The sequence below is a fragment of the Leptopilina heterotoma genome, unplaced genomic scaffold (assembly GCF_015476425.1).
Source record: "Leptopilina heterotoma isolate Lh14 unplaced genomic scaffold, ASM1547642v1 Lhet_369, whole genome shotgun sequence".
Lineage (NCBI taxonomy): Eukaryota > Metazoa > Arthropoda > Insecta > Hymenoptera > Figitidae > Leptopilina > Leptopilina heterotoma.
Genome location: NW_025111048.1, coordinates 999350 through 1025052, shown reverse-complemented (window position 1 = coordinate 1025052; position 25703 = coordinate 999350). Strand labels below are relative to the sequence as shown.

Here is a 25703-nt window from a genome sequence, read left to right as displayed (position 1 = left end):
AATGAACATTTCCCGCTTTTGTGAAAATTCGCCTTTTTAAGTTTTCTTTTTAGTCACAAGTTTTAAGTCAATATTAGTGTTTAACGTCATCAAAGCGTTTACGAATTTTAAAAGTTCTTCCACTTTTTCTCCACTGACATTTAGTTTTCGTATTTTTCAATGACGCTCTACCATTTTTTTTTATAAAAGGGTAAAAATTTCTTTATACATTTTTTAAGTTCTAAATGCAAACTTTTTTTTGTATCATATAAAATTTTACATTTTAATGATTAAAAATTTCTGTTTTTAAAGATTTTGTATTTTTTAAAGACAATTTTTAAAAATTATATTCTAATAAATCGACATAATCTGTCCTCACGTGAATTTAGTGTTGTTTTATTCCAATCTTTTTTGTTTTATAGTTCGAATTGTTATGTCTTGAGTTTGACAGTTAATTTGCAATTATAATAAAGTAAGTGGAGTAAGAAAATTTAACCTCAATTTCAAAATCTTCATAAAGTTGCAATTTTTTAAAACAATTAATTATTCTCTGAATTATTTATTGTTCTATTTAAATAATTGAATGAATTGATTTAAAAAAAGAATTTTAGTTAAAACTTTAGAAAATAATTAAAAGTGTTAAAGTAGGATTCTTTAGAAATAATTAAATTTCAATCTTTGAAATTCAAATTGCTGTACAAGTAGCATAATATTTAAATATTAAAAATTATTAATTTGTCAGCTTACTTAAAAATTAAAAGTTTTGAATAAATATAATTCAAAAAATTCAAAAATAAAATAATTAAATAAAATATTAATTTTACAAAAATGATTGAAAATTGAATGATTTAATTTGAAAATTCTGAAAAATTTATAGTTTTAAAAAAAAAGTAATTAAATTTTTTTTAAGATATACCTGAATTCCGGAAAATAATTTTAAAAAATTGAAGCAATTGTAAATTTCTATATTTTAATGAATTTGATTTTTTATTTTTAAAAATTTTCTATAAATATTATTGTATTTTTGAAAATACATATTATTTTATTAATTTACCAAAAATATTTTATTTAAATTAAATAATTCAATTCTCGTCGTTGATTTTCGATAGAAATTGATTTAAAAGAAATGTTGGTTAAAATTTTTGAAAAATAATTGAATATTTAAAATATCATAACAAGAATTTTTGGAATTAATTAAATTTTAAGAGGTTTTTAAATTAAATTCATTGAAAATTTAAGGGAAGCAAAAGTTAAAAAATATTTAAATTTTGTAAAAAAAAGTTATTTAACTACATTATTTTTCTTTAAAAATTCTTCAAAGTTTTTCAATAATTTTATTCAAAAATTCTCAAAAAAAAAAAAATAATTGAATTTTGAAAGAATTACAGTTGAAACTTTTATAGAAATAATTAAATTTCATGAGGTTTTTCATTGAAATTATTTGAAATTTGAATTCCTGTGAAAAATTAATAAGAATAAGTTTTAAAATTTTTGTTTAACTAAATAATTATTAAAGTTTTTGAATAATTTAATTCAGAAATTCCAAAAAATTGTTTCTTGAAAAAATGTAATTGAAATCTTTTTTTTAAATATTTATTTATCTATTCATTTATTTAAGAAACATAGCGGACATACAAAGAATTGTATTTCCGAAAATAATTTTTAAAAAAATTGAAACAATTGAAAATTTTGTCAAATTTCATCGAAATTATATTTTAATAAATTTGCTTTGTTTACTTTTTAAAAACTAATTTGAAATTTAATCGTATTTTGAAGAACTATAATTAGAAAATTTTTTTTAATTTATAAATTATAATTTTAAATTTCTTCTAAGAGTTACCACCTGAAGAAATAAGTGGTGACCAGATACTGAAGCAAGATTCCAGATGGCGTTTCTCACTGAATGTCTTTACTTTCTAAACATAAACTATTGCTGACTTATCTTTAGTTTAAAAAAAATTTACATTCAATTCTTTAGAGTTAATTAATGATAAATAAATAATATAATAAACTAATTGTTTGTCTATTTTTATCTAAAATAAAAAATTTTATTTTAAATTCTTGATCACTTTCTTGTTCTTATGAATGTTTGATTGTTGATTCATTAAAATTCATTGACATAAAAAAACACAAATTTGAAATTCCATGTAGTGTAAAAATGCGCATTTTCTCACCACAAAGCCCATATGGCGTCTCTAGCATTTTCAGTCCACTTTTTTTTTTCTTCTCCTGGCGCCATATGGCATTCTTGGCACTCAAGAGTTAAAATGACCAGGTTAAAGATTGTTTACGACGTCATAAGTCAATTTTAATTTCTGAAAGTAATTAAACAATTTTTCAATTTTGTTTTCCATTAAGAAAACCAATATTTTGTTTAATTTAGTTTAATAAAACATAAAAAAATATTATTGATTTACTTTTTTGTGCGAATGACTGTTTAATTAATTTTATAAAATATAAATATTTTCAAAAGAAAATTTGTATTTACTTTTTTGTGCGAATGACTGTTTAATTAACTTTATAAAATATAAATAATGTTTTTAAAAAACAATATTGTGTATTCACATTTTTTTTCATGAAATAAAAAAAAAAGAATTTCAATATAGAAAAAACTTTTTAATTTAAAAACAGGAATTTTTTTTCATCAGTTGAAATTATCTATATTCTGCCTACAATGAATCATGAGTGCATAGAAAAGTTAAAAGTTTTAAAACTGATTGCATTCCGGGTTAGAGAAGTGAGTTTGAATTTGCTGACGTAGCATAAGAAAAGTTGTGTGTGGGGAGCAATTTGTTCTGATAATAAATTTTTGTCTGACGACTAAATCAATGTGTTAGTTCGAAACGATCTGTTGGGCAACGTTAGTGGCTCAACATAATAACAGGAGTCTCTGTTCCGGACTTTCCACTAAAGCATCTAATCGATTTTCACTTGAAACTGTCCAAAAGGTATTATATAAAACTACCTGCACCCTGAATTCCGGAGATTAAAATTATAGATTATTTTATACATCATTAAATTACATTTTTTTGCCTGATCATAAATTAAATTTTAGTTTTGCATCAAATTTATATACTGATACCGCCAATCAAGCAATTAAGACAATAATTTTTTTTTTTACTTAAAAATATAAAAATTTAATTGAAAGAAAGGATAGAGAAAATATTAATTTCTTTTTTTTTTTTTTTTGCAAATTGGGATGAAATTGTCGGTTTGATTTTAATCAATTGATAGAAGATTATATTGCCAATCATTCTGTTGTGGTTTTGTTTTCATCATGTGTATAATATTCATAAAAATTTTTACTAAAAAGAATTAATAAAAAAAAAATGAAATTTCATTTCAAAAACAAAAAGAATGGAAATTGAGAAAAATTTGAAAAAAATGTTTTAAAACAATTTTTAATCACAAACACAGGTCAAAGCACTTTAACATGTTTCATTGCCTTGACATTTTCAGTAGAGAAACAACGTTTTGGTCAGACAGAATCAATCTCACGCAACACTTATACTGTGCGTTTATATTTTATATTTTTTATTTTATATTTTACATTTCGTTACTTTGTAAAAAAGTATAACAATTTTTTACAATTATTATTATTTTTCTTAATGTGTATAACGGTTTTTTTTTTACTTTCTTTTAAAAGCAATTTGTCTTTAATTTTTTCTTCTTCAAAATGAATAGAAAGAATAAAGCGCGATCTTTTTGTTTTATTTTCAAGCAAAAGTAAAAAAAATTATTAAAAAAAACTAACAATCATTTTTCACAACAAGCCACATAGTTTACGTTGTCAGGAGATAAAATCTTCTCATTTTCACCACATCGCGTTTGATATATTTCTCGCTTTTCTTGTTTCTCTGAGTGACAATAATAAAATTTTCCTATTCAAATATTGCTGTTTTTTTAATATTCTTCCTTATTCTTACTCTCAATTTAATATTATTTGTTTTTCCATCATAATTTGTTGATCACGTTGTTGAGATGATAGCATTTTTTTCTTTTGTAAGAAAAACAAGAAATATTAGTAAATATGATAATTTAATTGAAAACATTTTATCTCTAAAATTATATACATAGATCAAATAAATAAAAAAATTACCTCATTTAATATGATAGAATGCATAAATAGAAGGGGGGAAAATGAAAAAAAAAACTTTAATATAATGAGTCTTTTGTTGGAGAATTATTTTCTCTAATTAGTATATAAAGGTTTTCCACAATATATAACAATTCTTTTTATATTCCTCTTTCATTTAAAAATGTTTTATACATACGCTTTTAATTATAATTGCTGAATATTTTTTTTTTTTTTATTTCACAATTCATATTGTGGTTAAAATACAAAATTTTTAATAAACCACCATTTTTTGAGTCGATTTAATTAGGCTTTTTATTAACATTCAAAAATAAAAGAGGTTTCTGACTTCAATTTCAGTGCAATTAAAATGTAACATAACAGAGGGAAAATTATACAAAGAATAAACAAGTTATCAGTACGTTCTAAATTTAAATTATTGAAAATGTTTACTACACTAAAGAAAAATATTCTTATTTCAATGCATATTTTCCTCTTGTATTCTAATAGAAACCCTTCAATTTTTTCTATTTCTGACAATAATTTATTTTTAAATAACTGAATTCTTGAAAGAACTATCATAAAATTATTACTTAGAAATTATTTAATGAATAATTTTACTTACAAATTTTCAAAATAATTGGATTTCAAAAGAGTTGCGTTTACAATCTTCATACATAGACGAACTTCAAAGGTTTCAATTTGAAATGATAAAAAATAACAATTTTTAATGAATTAAAATAGAAATTTTAAGAACAACTGATTAAAGAAATTTAATTATTTTCAAAAGTAATGAACTTCTTCGCATAAATTCAATTATGATTAAAAATTTTTGAAAACCCTTGTAAAAATTTTAAATTATCATTATAAATAATAAAATACTAAAATTTAATTATTTCAAGAAATTTTGATAAAATGCTTTAATAAATTAGAAAAATTAAAATGAAATTGGTCGTAGAAGAAAATTATTTTCGTAAAATATAACATTCTTCCTAAGAATACAATTATTGTCAAAAATGTTTATAAAAATCTTTGAAAAAATTCCAATATTTTCGTAAAAAATAAAACTCTTCGAAGCAATTCAAATATTTAAGAAAAAAAATCAGTAGTTACAGTCAATATTAGTCAGACCATTTTTTTATCATCTCGCTTAATATTGCAATATAAAAATCAGTATTTACAGTCAATATTAGTCAGACCATTTTTTTTATTAGCTCCAGTAATATTGCAATGTAAAAATCAGTAGTTACGGTCAATATTAGTCAGACAATTTTTTTTATTAGCTCCAGTAATATTCCAATGTAAAAATCAGTAGTTACAGTCAATATTAGTCAGACAATTTTTTATCAGATCCAGTAATATTGTAATGTAAAAATCAGTAGTTTCAGTCAATATTAGTCAGACAATTTTTTATCAGATCCAGTAGTATTGCAATGTAAAAATCAGTAGTTACAGTCAATATTATTCAGACAATTATTTTTATCTTCTCCAGTAATATTGCAATGTAAAAATCAGTAGTTGCAGTCAATATTAGTCAGACAATTTTTTTATCATCTCTAGTTATATTGCAACGTAAAAATCAGTAGTTTCAGTCAATATTAGTCAGACAATTTTTTTTATCAACTCCCGTAATATTGCAATGTAAAAATCAGTAGTTACGGTCAATATTAGTCAGACAATTCTTTTTTATTAACTCCCGTAATATTGCAATGTAAAAATCAGTAGTTACGGTCAATATTAGTCAGACAATTTTTTATCAGATCCAGTAGTATTGCAATGTAAAAAAATCAGTAGTTTCAGTCAATATTAGTCAGACAATTTTTTTTATCAACTCCCGTAATATTGCAATGTAAAAATCAGTAGTTACGGTCAATATTAGTCAGACAATTTTTTATCAGATCCAGTAATATTGCAATGTAAAAATCAGTAGTTTCAGTCAATATTAGTCAGACAATTTTTTTTATCAACTCCCGTAATATTGCAATGTAAAAATCAGTAGTTACGGTCAATATTAGTCAGACAATTTTTTTTAATAACTCCAGTAATATTCCAATGTAAAAATTAGTAGTTACAGTCAATATTATTCAGACAATTATTTTTATCTTCTCCAGTAATATTGCAATGTAAAAATCAGTAGTTGCAGTCAATATTAGTCAGACATTTTTTTTTAATAACTCCAGTAATATTCCAATGTAAAAATTAGTAGTTACAGTCAATATTATTTAGACAATTATTTTTATCAACTCCCGTAATAATGTAATATTGCAATGTAAAAATCAGTAGTTACGGTCGATATTAGTCAGACAATTTTTTCAATATTAGTCTTTTACAAGTTTTTATGCACGTGCGATGAAAAAATCAGTATAGAAAATAACAAATTTTAATGAATTTAAATAGAAATTTTAAGAACAACTGATTACAGAAATTTAATTATTTTCAAAAGAGATGAACTTCTTCGCATAAATTCAATTATGATTATAAATTTTTTATAACTCTCGTCAAAATTTTAATTATACTTATAAATAATAAAATTCTTCACCAATATTTAATAATTTTCAAAAAATGTAATAAAATTCTTGGCAAAATTTCAATTATTTTCAAAATTTTTCCATATTACAATATTATTTTTACTATCTACTATATTAATAAAATTTTACAAAAGAATTCTATTATTTAAACAAAATTTTAATAAAATATTCACAGGAATTCAAATACATAACAATTTTTAATATGCTACTTCGAAAGAATTCAATTATTTTCATAAAAAAAGAAATTCTTCAAAGCAATTCAATTTTTTGACAAATTTTAATTAATTTCTTCCCAAGAATTCAATTATTCTCACAAATAAAATTCTTCACAGCAATTTAATCATTTGAAAAAGAACTTTTTTAAATTCTTTATCAGATTTCAATTATTTTTAATTTTCTAATGAAATTTCTAGATATAATTTAATTATTTTGAAAAATTTTTTTTAAATTCTGAGAAATTTAATTATTTAAAAAAATTTAAATAAAATTCTTCACAAGAAATTAATTATTTTCATGAATAATAATATTTTTCTCTGAAATTCAATTATTTCCACAAATAAAATTCTTTACAAAAATTCAAGTCTTAAAAAAAAGTTTTCAATTCAATAAATTTAATTATTTTCGTAAAAAGTAAAATTCTTTCCAAGAATTCAATTATTTTCAAAAATAAATATTTTCACAGCAATTCAATCATTTAAAAAAGAATTTTTTAAAATTTTTTGTCAGATTTCAATTATTTTCAATTTTTTAATGAAATTTTTAGATATAATTTAATTATTTTTCAATAGTTTTAAAAAATTCTGAGAAATTCAACTATTTAAAAAAATTTGAATAAAATTCTTCACAAGAAATTAATTATTTTCATGAATAATTATAATATTTTTCTTTAGAATTCAATTATTTTCACAAATAAAATTCTTCACAGGAACTCAATTATTTAAAAAGAATTCTTTTTTATTCTTTGTCAGACTTCAATTATTTTCAATTTTTTAATGAAATTTCTCGATGGAATTTAATTATTTTCAAAAAGTTTTAAAAAATTCTGAGTAATTCAATTATTTCAAAAAAATTTGATACAATTCTTAATAAAAATTTAATTTTAAGAAATATTCAATTATTGAATAAGTTATTTTTTTTTGAATTCTCTAAAAATTTTCTGATAAAAATGTATTAAAAAATGAATTTCATGTAAAATTTTAGATAATAATTGAATATATTAGAAGATTTATTGTGTCAATATTTGGAAATAATTTAATTTTGAAAAGGGTTTAAATTAAAATCTTTGAAAATTTGAATTTGTAGTTACAATATTCTTATAATATAAAATAATGATTTTATCACTCTGTCATGTTTTATAATAATATTCTCATAAGTTATTAAATTTGAGAATCTTAATTCCCATAGAAAAATAATAATGATTAAATATTTATTTAAAAAAGAAGTAATTGATGTTCTTCAGTGTCAGGGAAAAAGTGAAAAATTTGTCTGGAAATGAGGGAAAAGTCAAGGAAAAACAAAATTAATGTTTTGTGTCAACTCTGTATTAGTAAAAACTAATTCAAAGCAAAAGACCGCAGGCAAAAATTCAAATTTTACTAAAACATTATTGCTAATTAAAATTTAGAGAGTAATATTGTGTGATGATAAAAAAATTTAAATAAGCAATGTTACAGAGCATAGATTTAAAAATAGGAATGAATTTTTGAAAGAATGCGCGTTATCTGTTTATGGTACTAGGGGAAATATTAATTTCATCATATTTCATGACATTGCTAGCGCGAATTCTGCACCGGAGAATGCTGAACGCTCCATCAAGGGATTAAGGATTATCCGTTGTAGTAGTTGAAGCATCCAAGGGATATTCGCGCATAAAATTTTTAGCTTCGTCTATAAACCAACAACGAGCAAACTTTTCATTGTTACCAACATGTTTTCGATCCTCTGTCAATTTACCTAATCGACCAGAACATTACAGACAGGCGAACATTCTATAAACATCAGCCTTCTATTTTATCCGCAGTGACCACCCTATATCACCTCTATGATCATTTATATTTTCATCACCTTCACTTCTTTTATCCCTTAAACAACACATTAGAATAGATGGACTTTTATTTTTCACCATTTTCGGTCACCATAATAAGAGGAAAAAAATACACTTTTCAATATTCAAAATCTAAAAATTTTCAACTATGGCTGAAATCTAGAAAATCATGGGAAAAAACAAGAATTTTTTTCAAAAATATTGGAAAAGTTCAATGTTTATAGAATTTATTAGAAAATTCAGAATTTTTGTTTCTTTTTTGTTTGTCTTATAAATTTATGAAATTACCAAGAATTCTTAAAAAAAAACCTTATATTTTTGCTATTTTTGACAATAATTTTACTTTAAATAACTTAATTCTATTGATGAATTGCCATAAAGTTATTACTTATAATAAATCATTTAATGAAGTGTTTTTTTTTTTAATTTTAATTTCGTTTCTGGTGAAATTAGTTTCAATTTTAAAAATTTTAACGCAATTCTTTCAAAGAATTCAACCATCCTAATAAATATTAAAATGCTTTTTAGAAATTCAAATATTTTCAAAAATTAGAAAAAAAAGTCTCGTCAACATTTCAATTATCTTTTTAATTAGAAAAATTCTTTATGTCAAAATTCAATTATATTCAGGAATTTTTATAAAATTCACTGTAAAATTTAATTATCTTCATAAATAACAATATTCATTACAATAATTTTCAATTATTTTCGAAAATAATAAAATTCTTTGCCGAAATTTAATAAGTATTTTCCAAAAAATCTAAAAAACTTAACATTTTAATTATCTTTATAAATGAATAGCAAAATTCTTCAAAAAATTCAATTATTTTCATAAATTTTAATAAAATTCATAGCCAAATTCAATGGATTACATAAATAATAGTTTTCATCACAAGAATTCAATTATTTTCAAAAGTAATAAAATTCAATAAATTTCAAAAAAAATTTGATTCTTTTCAGGGATTTAATTTTTTTTATAAATCATAAAATCATTCGGAGGAAGTCAATTATTTTCATAAATAATAATATTCATTACAAGAATTATTATTTTTCAATTCTATTGTTTTCAGAAATTTTTAACAAAAGAAAATTCATTGCAAAATTTAAATTATTTTAACAAAATTTTTTAATTTAATAATTTTTATATCTATTGTTTTAATAAAATTTCCCAAAAGAATTTTATTATTATTATTATTATTGTTTTGACAAAGTTCTACACGAATATTCAATTATTTTCTAAAATAATAAAAATTTCACAGGAATTTAATTATTAAAAAAAGAATTTGCATTAATTTTTTCGAAAAAATCAATTGTTTGAAACTTTTTTATAAAATTTTTCGCAATAATTCAATTATTTTCATAATTAATAAAACTCTTTTAATGTGTTATTTGTGAAAATAATTAAGGCCATAAGAAGAATTGTATTGAAAATAATTGAATTTCTGTAAAATTTTGTTTAAATAATAGAATTCTTTTGTAAACTTTTATTAAGATAACACATATTAAAAATAATTGAAATGAGGAAAATTTTTTAAAATAATTGAAATTCTGCAATAAGTTTTGTTATTTATGAAAATAATTGAATTCATGCAACGAATTTTATTAAAACAATTTTTAATTAATTGAATTTCTGTAAAGAATTTTGTTTGTGATAATAATTGCATTCCGAAGAAAAATATTATTATTCATGAAAATAATTAATTTCTTGTAAAGAATTTTATTCAAATTTTTTTAAATAATTGAATTTCTCAGAATTTTTTAAAACTTTTTGAAAATAATTAAATTCCATCGAGAAATTTCATTAAAAAATTGAAAATAATTGAAATCTGACAAAAAATAAAAAAAAATTCTTTTTTAAATAATCGAATTCCTGTGAAAATGTTTATTTTTGAAATAAATTGAATTCTTGCAACCAATGTTATTAAAAAGTTTTTTTAAGCATTGAATTCCTGTGAAGAATTTTATTTGTGAATATAATTAAATTCCAGAGAAAAATATAATTATTCATGAAAATAATTAATTTCTTGTGAAGAATTTTATTCAAATTTTTTTAAATAATTGAATTTCTCAAAAATTTTTAAAACTTTTTGAAAATAATTAAATTCCATCGAGAAATTTCATTAAAAAATTGAAAATAATTGAAATCTGACAAAAAATTTAAACGAAATTCTTTTTTAAATGATTGAATTGCTGTGAAAATATTTATTTTTGAAAATAATTGAATTCTTGTGAAGAATTTTATTGAAATTTTTTAAATAATTGAATTGCTTTGAAGAATTTTATTTAATTATTTTCTAAAATAATGAAAATTTTACAAGAATTCAAATATTAGGTAAACATATAGAATTTGCATAAATTTTTTCGAAAAAATCAATTGTTTGTAAGTTTTTTATAAAATTTTTCGCAATAATTCAATTATTTTCATAAATTATAAAACTCATTGCAGAATTTAAATTATTTTTAATACATAGTAATAATTGCAATTTTTTTAGAAATAATTGAATTTTTTAATTGGTTTCAAATTAAAATCTTTGAAAATTTGAATTTTTCATACTTTTAATAAAAAATTCTATGGAACTAATTTTTTTTTCAAAAAGTTTAATCGAAATGTTTTTAAAATTATTTCAAGCTTTTATTTTTTAATTTATATTTAATTGCCGAATTTTCGAATAATGAAAATTTCGTAAAATTGAATTCAAAACAAATGAATTTAAAAATTCTTAACCAAAAGTTTATCAAAAATTATTAAAAATAATTGACATAAAAGATAAATTTTAGTTAAAATTTGTAGAAACTACTAATTGAATTGAAATAATTGATTTTTGCCATAATTCAATTTTTATTTTAATTAAAAAAGTGAATTAATAAAAGCTTTTATAGAAAAGTGAGTAAATTTTCGTCTCCTAAATTATAACCTACTATGGTACCTAATTTGTCTCTTAAATGGCGCTGTGGTCACTGAGAATTGCAAGGGCAAATCGTAAAAGCGTAATAAATGAGACTTGCTGTCCCATTGAACACAATAAAACTTAAAGAAGAATTATAAATGATCTCATAAATTATATGAATTTCGTTCAAAATATTTTTGCATTTTAGTAAAATTATATTCAGGATAGTAATTTTTTTAAACAAAAGATTTTAAAAAGATATCACTTTTTTTAAAATATTTATTATATTTTAAATATTCTCTTCGAATTTATGTATAAAAATTTCGCATAGATAGACAATTATATTTTTCTTGATCTCACTTGGAAGATTAGAAAAAAAAAAAAACTCTAGAACGTGAGATTTGCATGAAAGTAAGTTTATATTATTTTCTAGAGGAGACTGGAGTAATTTTTGCCCCTCTAGAGTCGTTAGCTACGTCGCTTTAAGACAAAAAGCTCTAAGTTACATTTTCCTCGTAAATTTTTTTTGCCCCTTTTTTTCCATCGGGTTCGAACGCAAGCAGACGTGCGGAAATTCAGCTTCCGCTGATTGAGTGCCGTAAGGCTTTAGAATTTAGTGAATAGCTGAAAGTTATTTTTTCTTAATATCATCATTAAATAAATTATGTACATAATTTGAAGGAGAACAAATTTTTATTATATTGTATTTTTTAGGTTTTTAGAGATTTTTTTTTATTTTTTTTTAAAAACAGGGTTGCCAAAAAAACATTAATTTTGTTTTTCCCTGACTTTACCCTAATTTCCAGACAAATTTTTCACTTTTTCCCTGACACTGAAGAACATCAATAACTTTTTTTTTAAATAAATATTTAATCATTATTATTTTTCTATAGGAATTAGGATTCTCAAATTCAATAACTTATAAGAATATTATTATAACTATAAATTCAAATTTAAAAAAAAGACACCAAAATTCAGAATTTTCTTAAAATTAAAATTAAATTCTAAAAATTTAATTTTTTACAGGAATTTTAATAAAAATCCCTGACTTTTTCCTGATTTCCCTGACAAATGATAATTTCCCTGACTTCCCTGACTTGTAACAACCCTGAAAAAGGCAATAATTATAGTTGTTTCATAGATCATAATAGTGTTAATCTTCATAATAATCAGCTAAATGATGAACAGCTCTCAATATACAGCTATAAATTAACCGAACGTCCAAAGCATCACTAGTGTGTTATTTCCGTCAATAATAATGCACAGAGGTTGATTTATAAGAGATGTGTTATACACACAAACACTTCTCTAAATTATTCTTTTGACAAATTAATTTTTACATAATTTGAAAATTTTGTCATTGTAAAATACTTTTCTAAAATTTTTATCTATTATTAAACAGTACTTTATTTTCACAACTAAATTACTCGATGCAATGCAGTCACTGCATCAGCAACTTATTTAAAATGTTCGACATAATTTTTTTTTCCTTTCAAACGTGACATATTTTCTGCCTCATTCACCGTGCAAAAAAAATAAAAACGTACCTTTTTCATCGAGCTTGTGTTCCGTTTCAGCAGAGTACATTAATCCTCTCGAATCGTAAACATTGCTTGGAATACGTGACCAGTAGCAGTATACATACATGATGTGATATAGATATGCAATATATATGAAAATTGAAAAACATTATATACGACTACAGTATATGGAAAATTAAATATTAAAATAAAAAAAATTCTATTTACAAAAAACAAAATAAATTACTTTGAAAATAAAATAATTTGATAAAGCACGAATCGGTCAAAGGAAGTTATTCCCATTTGCACTTTATGGTAAAAAAAAATTAAACTAAGCCGGGTTGCTACAGGTCAGGGAAAAGTCAGGGAAATTAGAATTAGTCAAGAAAATCAGGGAAAAATCAGGGAATTTTATTAAGAGTACTGGAAAAAATTAAATTTTTAGAATTTATAAGAAAATTCTCAATTTTGGGGTCTTTTTTGTTTGCCTTATAAACTTTGAAACTGACAAGAATTCTACGAAAAAACCTTAAAATTTTTTCTATATCTGACAATAATTTATTTTTAAATAACTTAATTCTTCAAGAACTATCATAAAATTATTACTTATACATTATTTAATGAATAATTTTACTTAAAAATTGCAAAAATTAATTGCATTTCAAAAGAGTTGCGTTTATAATCTTTATAAATATATGAACTTTAAAGGTTTCAATTTAAAATGTGAGAAAATTTCAATTTTTAATTAATTTAAATAGAAATTTTAAGTACAACTGATTACAGAAATTCAATTATTTTCAAAAGAGATAAAATTCTTCTGATAAAATCACTTATGTTCAAACATTTTTTAATTCCCTCAAAAATTTCAATCATCTTTAGAAATAACAAAGTTCCTAAGAATATAGTTATTGTCAAAAATGTTTATAAAAATCTTTGAAACAATTCGATTATTTTCGTAAAAAATAAAACTCTACGAAGCAATACAAATTATTTAAGAAACAGTCAATATTAGTCGGACACTTTTTTTATCAACTCCCGTAATATTGTAATGTAAAAATCAGTAGTTACAGTCAATATTAGTCGGCCAATTAATTTTATCTTCTCCAGTAATATTCCAATGTAAAAATCAGTAGTAACAGTCAATATTAGTCAGACAATTTTTTTTATCAACTCCCGTAATATTGCAATGTAAAAATCAGTAGTTACAGTCGATATTAGTCAGACAATTTTTTTTATTAACACCAGTAATATTGCAATGTAAAAATCAGTAGTGGCAGTCAATATTAGTAAGACAATTATTTTTATCTTCTCTAGTAATATTGCAATGTAAAAATCAGTAGTGACAGTCGATATTAGTCAGACAATTTTTTTTATCAACTCCCGTAATATTGCAATGTAAAAATCAGTAGTTACAGTCGATATTAGTCAGACAATTTTTTTTATTAACACCAGTAATATTGCAATGTAAAAATCAGTAGTGGCAGTCAATATTAGTAAGACAATTATTTTTATCTTCTCTAGTAATATTGCAATGTAAAAATCAGTAGTGACAGTCGATATTAGTCAGACAATTTTTTTTATCAACTCCCGTAATATTGCAATGTAAAAATCAGTAGTTACAGTCGATATTAGTCAGACAATTTTTTTTATTAACACCAGTAATATTGCAATGTAAAAATCAGTAGTGGCAGTCAATATTAGTAAGACAATTATTTTTATCTTCTCTAGTAATATTGCAATGTAAAAATCAGTAGTGACAGTCGATATTAGTCAGATAATTTTTCTTATTAACTTTCGTAATATTGCAATGTAAAAATCGGTAGTTACAGTCAATATTAGTCAGACAATTTTTTTTATTAACACCAGTAATATTGCAATTTAAAAATCAGTAGTTACAGTCAATTTTAGTCAGACACTTTCTTTTTCATCTCTCGTAATATTGCAATGTAAAAAAATCAGTAGTTACAGTCAATTTTAGTCAGACACTTTCTCTTTCATCTCTCGTAATATTGCAATGTAAAAAAATCAGTAGTTACAGTCAATTTTAGTCAGACACTTTCTTTTTCATCTCTCGTAATATTACAATGTAAAAATCAGTAGTTACAGTCAATATTAGTCGGACAATTTTTTTTTATCAAATACCGTAATATTACAATGTAAAAATCAGTAGCTACAGTCAATATTAGTCGGACAATTTTTTTTATCAACTCCCGTAATATTGCAATGTAAAAATCAGTAGTTACGGTCATTATTAGTCAGACAATTTTTTTTTTATTAACACCAGTAATATTGCAATGTATAAATCAGTAGTAACAGTCAATATTAGTCAGACTTTTTTCAATATTAGTCTTTTACAAATTTTTATGCTCGAGCAATGTAAAATCAGTAGTTACAGTCAATATTAGTCAGACATTTTTTTCATCAATTCCCGTAATATTGCAATGTAAAAATCAGTAGTTGCAGTCAGTATTAGTCAGACTTTTTTTCATCATTAGGCTTTCACCAATTTGTACGCCCGTACAATGTAAAAACAATTCGTTTATCAACTCCAGTAATATTGCAATGTAAAAATCAGTAGTTACAGTCAATTTTAGTCAGACAATTTCTTTTTCATCTCTCGTAATATTGCAATGTAAAAAAATCAGTAGTTACAGTCAATTTTAGTCAGACAATTTCTTTTTCATCTCTCGTAATATTGCAATGTAAAAAAATCAGTAGTGAAAGTCAATATTAGTCAGACAATTTTTTATCAACACTAGGAATATTGCAATGTTAAAATCAGTAGTTACAGTCGATATTAGTCAGACATTTTTTTTTTATTAACTCCCGTTTTATTGCAATGTAAAAATCAGTAGTTACAGTCAATATTAGTCAGACAATTTTTTATCAGCTACAGTAATATTGCAATGTAAAAATCAGTAGTTACAGTTAATATTAGTCAGACAAAAATTAGTCAGGAAAAAGTCTGGAAATCAGGGAAAAGTTATGGAAAAACAAAATTAGATTTTTGTGGCAACCCTACTAAGGCCAAAAAGAATACTGACTGCAAAATATAATTTGTCATTGTCAACTCTGCTGTTTATATTAGTGAACCTAGACAGTGAATCATCAAGTTTATTTATTATTATTATTTTTTATTTATTAAAGCACGAATTCCTAAGATAAATATTGCCACTTAGCACTTTATGGTAATTTTTTTTATTACTACTCGAATAATCACTTGAAGACAATGGTAAGTACAATTTACTGATGTAATTATGTGGAAGAAAACTGAAGTTTAAGGGCTATTGTAGATTCTATTCAAATTCATTCCAAAAGTTGGTCAACTACAGGCCAACTTTTTATTCTTTATTAATTTTCTTAACCTCAGTAGATAGGTAGAGAGAGAGAGAGAGAGAGTGAGCTTCGTTTTAAAATGAGGCAAGTTTTGTCGAGAACAAGTTTTCCTATCTGTAACAGGAAGTGAATAGCATTCGTATTCTCCAATGGGACACCCCGTATAACGCATAAAATCGCGCGTTTAACTTCTTTGCGACTGTCGACGATGCAAGGGTCGTAACAAAGTTTTCAAGGGGTTTCATACCATCAATATATTTCACGTTTGTCGACCTCATTTCTTTTACTCCTTTTCTTTTTCAGTGCATTTACTTTCATATATACAAAAAAAAAGAGTATCACTTCTCAAATATTACACTCGTCATTTATTTTTATGTTTTTTTTCCAAGAAAGGAAGAATTTTTTTCCTATCCCTTGTCATTTGACAACTGTGAGGAAATGTAGTCAGAGTTTCAAAAATATTTTTTAAAGATAAGGAGTTGAAGTTGAGGAAAAACTTTTCTATGACGACAAATAATTTGGAGAATCCGATTGAACGGTAATTATTTTTCTTAAAAAATATTTCTTGAACCAGCCGTTTGACTGGAATAGAGTCAACCAGAGAATGACTGTGAATAACCTATAAAACTCGAAAATAAACAGACAATAAGTATACAAATATATATATACATTTTACAGGGATATAAATTGTTACCGAAATTACAAAATTTGCGTGTACAGAATGCAGGGAATAAATTAATGCTTGACGGTTCCATATTGTTATCAAAACCTCATTTGCAGTGGTTACTGTTGACTCGGAGGTTATTTAAGTGATGTGGGGAATGGGAATGATATATGAATATTGCGGGGTTGCTTCTAAGTTTCTGTCATTGTTTTGAGTAATTTGGATGCTTGCTATGAAATTTTGTATGATTTCAATACATTTAGAATTCCAAACACAATAAAAAATTTACGTTCCCTGAAAATTTACCATTGATCGAATTTCCTTGTGGATATACAAACAATGTATTTTCAATATTTTATCAATGAAAAAAGAGCAAACCTTTTTAGTTTAGAATTTAAAAAATAAAAAGTATCTAAAATTCAGTTACAATTTTAAAAAATAAAATATAAAAAATAAAAATAATTAAAATTGTAAAATGTTTTAAATTCTAAATAAAATTCTAAATAAAATTCTAAATATTCTTACTAAACAGTTGCTCTTTTACTATTCCTCTAGCGAATTTACAAGAGAATGATGAATATTATTTTATAATTATGATATAACAATGAACGTTTAAAGACACTTAAAGGAAATTTAATACAGCTGCCAAATTCCTATTAATCTACCCCGACAAGTACTCACACACAGACAATGGTATTTGTGACCCCCTATGGCTGAGAAATTTACGATCAACATCGTAGCCCACAAGGTCCTAAGGTCGTAATTTATACTATAAAGCTGTTTTGCCAATCACATTGCAATAAATCCCATACCCTCGATTTCTCCCCTCAGATTATCACTTATATTTTGATGCTCCTGATATGCATAGATTTAATGGATAAACTCTTGAATTGCATTATCATATTAAGAATTCATTAACGTTTTAGAATCCTGTGATACAGAAAAATATATATACTGTTATGTAACATCAGAATTTTTAATTTATTAGTTACCTTTCAGGAACTTGAAAATCTAATTTCATATTAAACAAGCGTCGTTGACCTCGCTTATTGGATTTAATTTTCTTTGTTCAATTACGATCACAGTAAATCGTGAAGTATTAAAAAGTGTTGTTAATTAAAAATGACCGAGAGATAAAATCATTATTTTATATTATAAGAATATTATACTTCTTCAAAATTATTTTCATTATTTAAAATTATTATTATTTTCAAAAATTTTTAACTACAATTTTACTTTATATGAATTACTATTAATAATTTTCGAAAAAGTTCTTTGGCAATTTTCAAATCCATTTGTTTACAATATTCAATTTCACGAAATTTCAATTTTTCCTAAATTCTTTAATTAAATGCATATTAGAAAATAAAAACTTCAAATAATATAAAAGAAAATCCAATTAAACTTTTTCAAAAAAATTAATTTCAAAATTCAATTATTTCTAAAAATTCACGCTATATTGCTTTTAATATTCAATTATAATCTAAAATTTTAACTAAAATTTATTTTTATGAAATGAAAATCAATTTTTATTAAAAAATTCTACAAGAATTTAATTATTTAAATGCAAAAGTAAATAATTTATTTAATAATTAAATGTTTCTCAAAATTCAATTCTCATAAAGAATTTTAGTACCTAACAAATTTTTAAATTATTAAATTCTTTTGTCGAATTTTATGAAAACTTGCATGAACATAATTACTTTTTTCAAATAATTCAATTATAATTCTATGAAAAATAATTGAAACGCTGCGATGAGTTTTATGAGAATTTTCAAATTCATTCGTTTACAATTCAATTTTACAAAATTTCAATTATTCGGAAATTCTGCAATTAAATATATTTTGAAAAATAAAAACTTGAAATAATTTCAATAAAAATCCTATTAAACTTTTAAAAAGAATTAATTCTACAGAATTGTTTTATATGAAAAATTAAGAATTTCAATGATTTTAGTTTGAAACTTTTTCAAAATTTAATCATTTCCAAAAATCCACGTTTAATGCTTTTAATATTTAATTATAATCTAAAATTTTAACTGAAATTCATTTTTAAAACCATTTTTATCAGTAAATTCTACGAGAATTCAATTATTTGAATGTAAAAATAAATAATTTATTAATTTCATTTTTCTTGAAATTAAATTCTCATAAAAAATGTTATCAACAAATTTTTTAAATCATTAAATTCTTGGGACGAATTTTAATAAAATTTTTAAGAATAATTACATTTTCCGAGGAATTCGATTAAAATTGCATTAAAAATAATTGAAATTCTGCAATGAGTTTTATTATTTATGAAAATAATTGAATTCCTAAAAGAATTTTATTATTTATAAAAATAATTAAATCCCTGTAAAAATGTATTATTTATGAAAATAATTGAATTATTGCGAAGTAATTTAAAGAAAAAGTTGTAAATAATTGAATTCCTGTAGAAAATTTTATTACTTTTGAAAATAACTGAATGTTTGCGTAGAATTTTAATCAAATGATTTTTAATAATGGAATTCTTTTGGAAAATTTTATTGAAATAGTAGATATTGAAAATCATTGAATTTTAGAAAACTTTTGAAAATAATTGAAATTTTAACAAGAATTTGATTAAAATTTTGTAAAATAATTGAATATCAGAAAAGAGTTTTATTATTTATAAAGAGAATTGAAATTTTGATTCGAATTTTTAAAAATTTTTGAACATCACAATTGAATTTAGTAACTATGTTACTAAGTTAGTTAGAAAGTTAGTAACTAACTTACTAACTTACTATTCTCCTTTGAGAAGCTAAATTCGTTGAATAATTACAAATCGTTGACTTTGGTGTTTTATTTAAAGTAAAATTTCATTCATAGTTAAAAATAACACCAAAATAGATTATTTTAATCCTTTCTGGTGTTAATTCAATCCTAGCGGGATTAAACTGTTGCAGATTATTTTAATTCATTCTGGTGTTATTTTAACACCTCACGTTTCACTGTGTTTTTAACGTACCAAATTGTTTATAATAGTTTGTCAAATACAATGTGTACTTAGAAATTTTTAAAAATGAAATGCTTCAAAAACTACATGCAAGAAACCTTAAATTTTATTATTATTGAAAGTAGAATCACATCTTATTAATAACTCACCATTTCTCTATTATTTAATGCACACTTTTCTCACCTATATTTGAAATTAATAAATACGAACTAATGATACACAAAATAACAGATTAATACATAAATTGCTTCAAAAATTATTTTTAGTTCAATTTTCCATCGCCTGAAAATCACAAAGAAATTTTAGAATTTTTCTATTATTTTCTTACTTCTAAGTCGCATCATAACACATAAATTATTCAATAATCTTTTGTAGCAAGCCTAACTAAAAACATTTCTGATATGCGTTTTCAAAAAAAAATTATTTTTTTAATTATTTACTAAAAATTGAAGTTTTTATTGCCAGTCTAGAGGTTACAAATATTATTCATTTTTAATAAACTTTTTTTAAAATGAAAGTTTATTAAATTCAGCGATCTGTGGAGGCAGAGTTTTAAAAATTGTTTACGAATTTTTCAATTTAACCATATATTTGAACAAAAGAGAAAGAAAAATGTATGAGAGTATATTTTTTATTAAAATGCATTTCTATTAATTCATGCTATTTAAATTGAAACAAGAGTTCCAGATAAACAATATTTATAAGTGTAGAATAAATAAAAATTTCATTTGTTTAAAAGTATCAGTGAACAAATTGCTTAGCAATATAAAAATTAATTAATTAATTTAATTAATAATTAAATTAATTAATTATTAATTATAATTTTTTTATTAAAAATTAAATTAAATTTATATATTAACAATATATAAATTATTAATTATATAAAATATAATTTGTTTGAATATAATTATATTTAATTCAAACATATTTTAAGTTTTGATTTTAACAAACAAACAAACGGCACCCATCCGATTGAAACTGACTTCTTTCTGCGAATCATCCTAATTAAAATGAACCAAATGTAACAGTTTCTGGACCCCTTTGAATGAATCAATTAATGGTTTTAATGAATTAAAAGCTTTTGTTCTAAAACACATTCAAACAAAATAATAAAATTATAGTTTCTCCACTCAATAGGAACATGTAACCGAATTTCTCCTCTCGCTTAGAAGCACTTCTGTGCAGAATTATATGTGGAGCTAGTTTATGGTCGAGAAACCAGAACCGAACGTGAAATTTGGGAGCAAGTTTGCATTACATAGATGTTATAGAGGATTATCGAAGGGAACGTTCGATCAATTGGCAAAAGGTGTTTTCAACCACAAGCACTTACGATATCATAATACGCTTTTAGATTTAGTGGATAAGTAAACTTTTCAATTGTCATTAATTACTGAATATAGTAAATTATTTCAAATACTAATTTCCTTTAAATTCGGGCTAAACAGATTTTTAATTCAATTAACCTGAACTAATGTTAATTTACTGCAAATTATTTTTTTTTTCCTCCTAATTGATAAATGGACAGAAGCTGATTAGACGGAATTTTTTACATTGTTTGCAAATAAAATTATTTAAATGCAAAACAGTGTTTTTGTTTTTTTCATTTTCCTCTAATTATTAACACGGCAATTAAATTACCTTCGTTTGTAAACCTCTCTCTCTCTCTCAGTTTATTTTTATTTATTATACACTTTTGCAACCTATCGAGGTGAAATTAATTAATCGATTTGCCGATAAAGCGTAACTCGGACGAGGAAGCAAGTTGAGAGTGAAGATAGTGGGGAAAATATCCGGATCCAATAATAGTCATGTTGTTGCTGGACAGGACAAAGCCAAGTGTAGAGACCATTTCTGCATCCCGAGCACTTCACTGTCCCGGAAATTGGTAATTGGCCATAAATGTATATGATATCAGTAGACTCAGACTCACAAACTTTCAGTTCTAATTAAGACACTTTTTTTTCATTTATGTTTTTAAAAACAAATTTTTTTTTTTTATTGTCTTCTATAATTAAAATCCTCACAATCTCTTATTGCAATATGTCAAGGGAATAATCTCTCTATATAAAAATAATACAGGTAATAAAGGTTAGACTTTTTATAATTATAGTCTGTTATTAATTTTACATCATTTAAAATATCTAATATTATTTAAGTGAAGAAAAATTTTCTAGGTAAACTCAATATTCTGATCCAATGACATTGAAAAATAAAGGATAGAAAATTCCTCTCATAACAGTTTCGCAAGTTAGGTTTAATTAATTTAATGATGATATATAATTTAGATCCTTTCACCATGAAGGATGAGCATCTCTAGGTAGCTAGTTCAACTAGTCTCGTTGGACATAAGATTCGGATGCAAGTTTAAAACGGAACCATTAGAAATTAGAAGTAGAATTAGATAATGGGGAAAAATATTTATAATTCTTTACTGCTTTAGTAAAAGGACTTTATGATAAAAACAAATTTTTATGAATAAAACCATTGGGAAATTAATATTATAATATATATTTCTGCAAGATAGGTTGATGGATTTATAGTACACACCAGTAAATTGAGTTTAACCGCGGATGTCATTACAGAGGGACCTGACGCTAATTGGTGTAATCACTTCTGGTGATTTTACCAATCAGCAGACAATTGTCGTCTAATAGCTTTGCCATCACCTTCATTTTCCCCTCCATTACAAATTGATTCACAATAATTAACATTAAGTTCAAAATTACAAAAATTATCTGATTTGTATCAAATACGTTGATCGTTAACATTTTATATATGAACATTCGGATAATTAAACTTATTTATTTGTATACACGGGTCCCTTTCGTCAATTAGGTAAAGTAAAACAATCTTATGAATTTTGTTTTTGAAAGAGAAATAAATTTATAGTTAAAATTAAAGAGAGATAGTGTTATGTCAGTTTTATTGAAAGAAAGTAAAGAACAGTAAGATTTTCAAACGAAGATATTGTTATGGAAGTTGTAATTGTATAGAAAAAGATAAACAATGACTCAGGCTTCCCACTCAATTATAAATTTAAAAAAAGTAGGAAATAGTAGCCTCGGTGACAAAAAAGTAGTATACATACATATATTGACCGGGAATAAGCAAGAAATTTTATTCCAAACCAGGAATTTTCTCACTTAGAAAAAGTTTTATTATTTTAATTTATGTTCAAAAAATCGCTTTTTATTTCAATTTTTATAGATATTTATACTGTTCTCTAAATTTAAATTAGTTAAAAATAATTAATTCGATAGTAAAAAATCAGTCACTGATTCAAATATAGTATGTAAATAAATAAATTTAAAAAAAATTATCGAATTAATAGAAATTTCGTGAAATGCAACTGAAAATAATCAAATTTATTAAAGAATTTCATTAAAAACTTTTAACAAATCGAATTTTCAACGTATTTTAATTTAATAATTGATAAATAATTACATTTTATAAGGAGTCACATTCTAATGTATTCGTGTTTCTTGGTGCAAAGATTCATACACAATTAAAATTTTTATTAGTTAATTTAAAAAATGAAACACAATTCAAGATTTTTAATGAAATTGAATTTTCGTAAAGTTTTTTGGAAAATTTTAAAAAATAAGATTTTAAAAATTTTTTAATTCTGTTGTTTCAAGATAATTGAATTTTTATAAACAAATAATAGAAAATTTTTGATATAATTGAAATTTCTTTACATTCTATTAAAAATAATTTACTTCCTTTAATGAATTTTATTTAATTTTTTTGAAAATAATCCAGGGAATTCAATCACTGTAATTATAATTTTATTTTTTAAAATTTCTTCGCATTATATTCAATTATTTTCATAAATAGTAAAACTTGAGAAATGTAATTATTCTTAAAAATTTTATTAAAATTCGTCGAAAGAATTCAATTATTTCAAGAAACTGTAAAAAAATTCTTCCCAAGAATTCAATTATCTCCATAAATAGCAAAATTCTTCAGATTTAATAAATTCTTTTAAATATTATTTTTAAAAAATATTCTTCACAAGAATTCAACTATTTTTATAAATTTCCATAAAATTCTAAAAAAACAATTCAATGATTTTCAAAAGTAATAAAATTCCTCACAAAAATTCAATTATTTTAAAAAAAAGAAAAAACTAAAAAAAAACTGTCAACATTTTAATTATTTTTATAAATGAATAGCAAAATTCTTCGACAAAATTAAATTACTTTCAGGAATTTTAATAAAATTCATTGTAAAAGTTTCATTATTTCCATAAATAACAAGAATTCAATTATATTCACCACAAGAATTCAATTATTTTCAAAAAAATTTTTTTAATTCAATAATTTGTATGTCTACTATTTTAATGAATTTTCTAGAAAGAATTCAATTATTTAAAAACAATTTTGACAAAATTCTACACGAATATTTAATTATTTTCTAAAAAAATAAAAATTTCATAGGAATTGAATAATTACGAATAGAGTTTATCTAAATTTTTTTTTTAAAATCAATTATTTGAAACTTTTTTTTATAAAATTCTCGCAATAATTCAATTATTTCCATAAATAATAAAACTCATTGCAGAAGTTCAATTATGTTTAAAATTTTTTTTTAAATTCTCCTCGAAGTTTCAATTATTTTTTATAATTAATTAAATTGTTCTCCACAATTCAATTATTTTCAAAAATTTTAATAAAATTCTACCCAAACATTTAATTATTTTCATAAATGTATCATAACATTCTTTAGAAGGATTCAAATACTTTTATAAATAGTAAAATTCTTTGCAGAAATTCAATTAGTTTTCAATAAATTTCAATGAAATTGAATTAATCAAATATTTCGTCTTTTAATTATAGAAAAATTAATCACATTTATCTTGAAAAAAAACTTGAGGAATATTTTTTAGAACCAATTTTTTAGCTGTTTTGTTTTTATGTCTCATTCTTCATTGCTTTTTATATTTTCCTCCTTTTATCTTAACTTCAACTCAGCAAGTCGTCTTTCAGTTTTTACTATCGCATGCGGCGAAAACTCTGCAGTATTACTAGAGATTTTCACTTCTCAAAGTGAAAACAATAACTTTTGTAATCAATGCTTAAAACGTTCGTTATTCTTAAAGGTCGTTAATATCTTGAGATATTTATTTCAAAAGCGTTTCAAATCGTTACGAATTGAAGACGAAAAATAAATTTCAAAAAAAAAAAAAAAAAAAATACAAAAACAAACTGAAAAGAAGACAATGCCGTAACTCACGCAGATAAAACTTGTTGAAACAAAATCGTAAAGAGCGATAAAAGTTTACGATGTCTCAACTCATAAAACCTTCAGCTCGGCTTGGCTTAATTCAAATGAATTTTCCACGTATCTAATTCATTTCCTGTGGAGCTTTAAGGTAACTCCACTGTAGCGATTTAAACTCATACTGCAATACATTCATTGCTTTCCGTTTTCATTTTCTTCTTCCATTAGTTTCGTGTGCTTAGAATTCTTAAAAGCGTGGATCAAAAAGTAAGCCTCCCCTTTATACCACAAAGCTTTAAGCATTGGTGTACAATATAAGCGGACTTACATTAACGTTCGCATGCATTAGACTCGACGAGAGTTTACTTGAAGCTTTTCATACCAGGGAAAAACACTTACCACCCAGTTTGAAGCAAGTTTTATAAATTGTACATCATCTAACTGTTGGTTTTCACTTTGCAGA

General features: G+C 23.1%; 1 protein-coding gene across 1 annotated transcript in view; it reads left to right on the top strand.

Moving 5' to 3' along the window:
* The window catches only part of LOC122505773 (alkaline phosphatase-like), a 178327-nt gene that overhangs the window by 1653 nt on the left and 150971 nt on the right, over positions 1-25703 (top strand). The window lies entirely within an intron of this gene.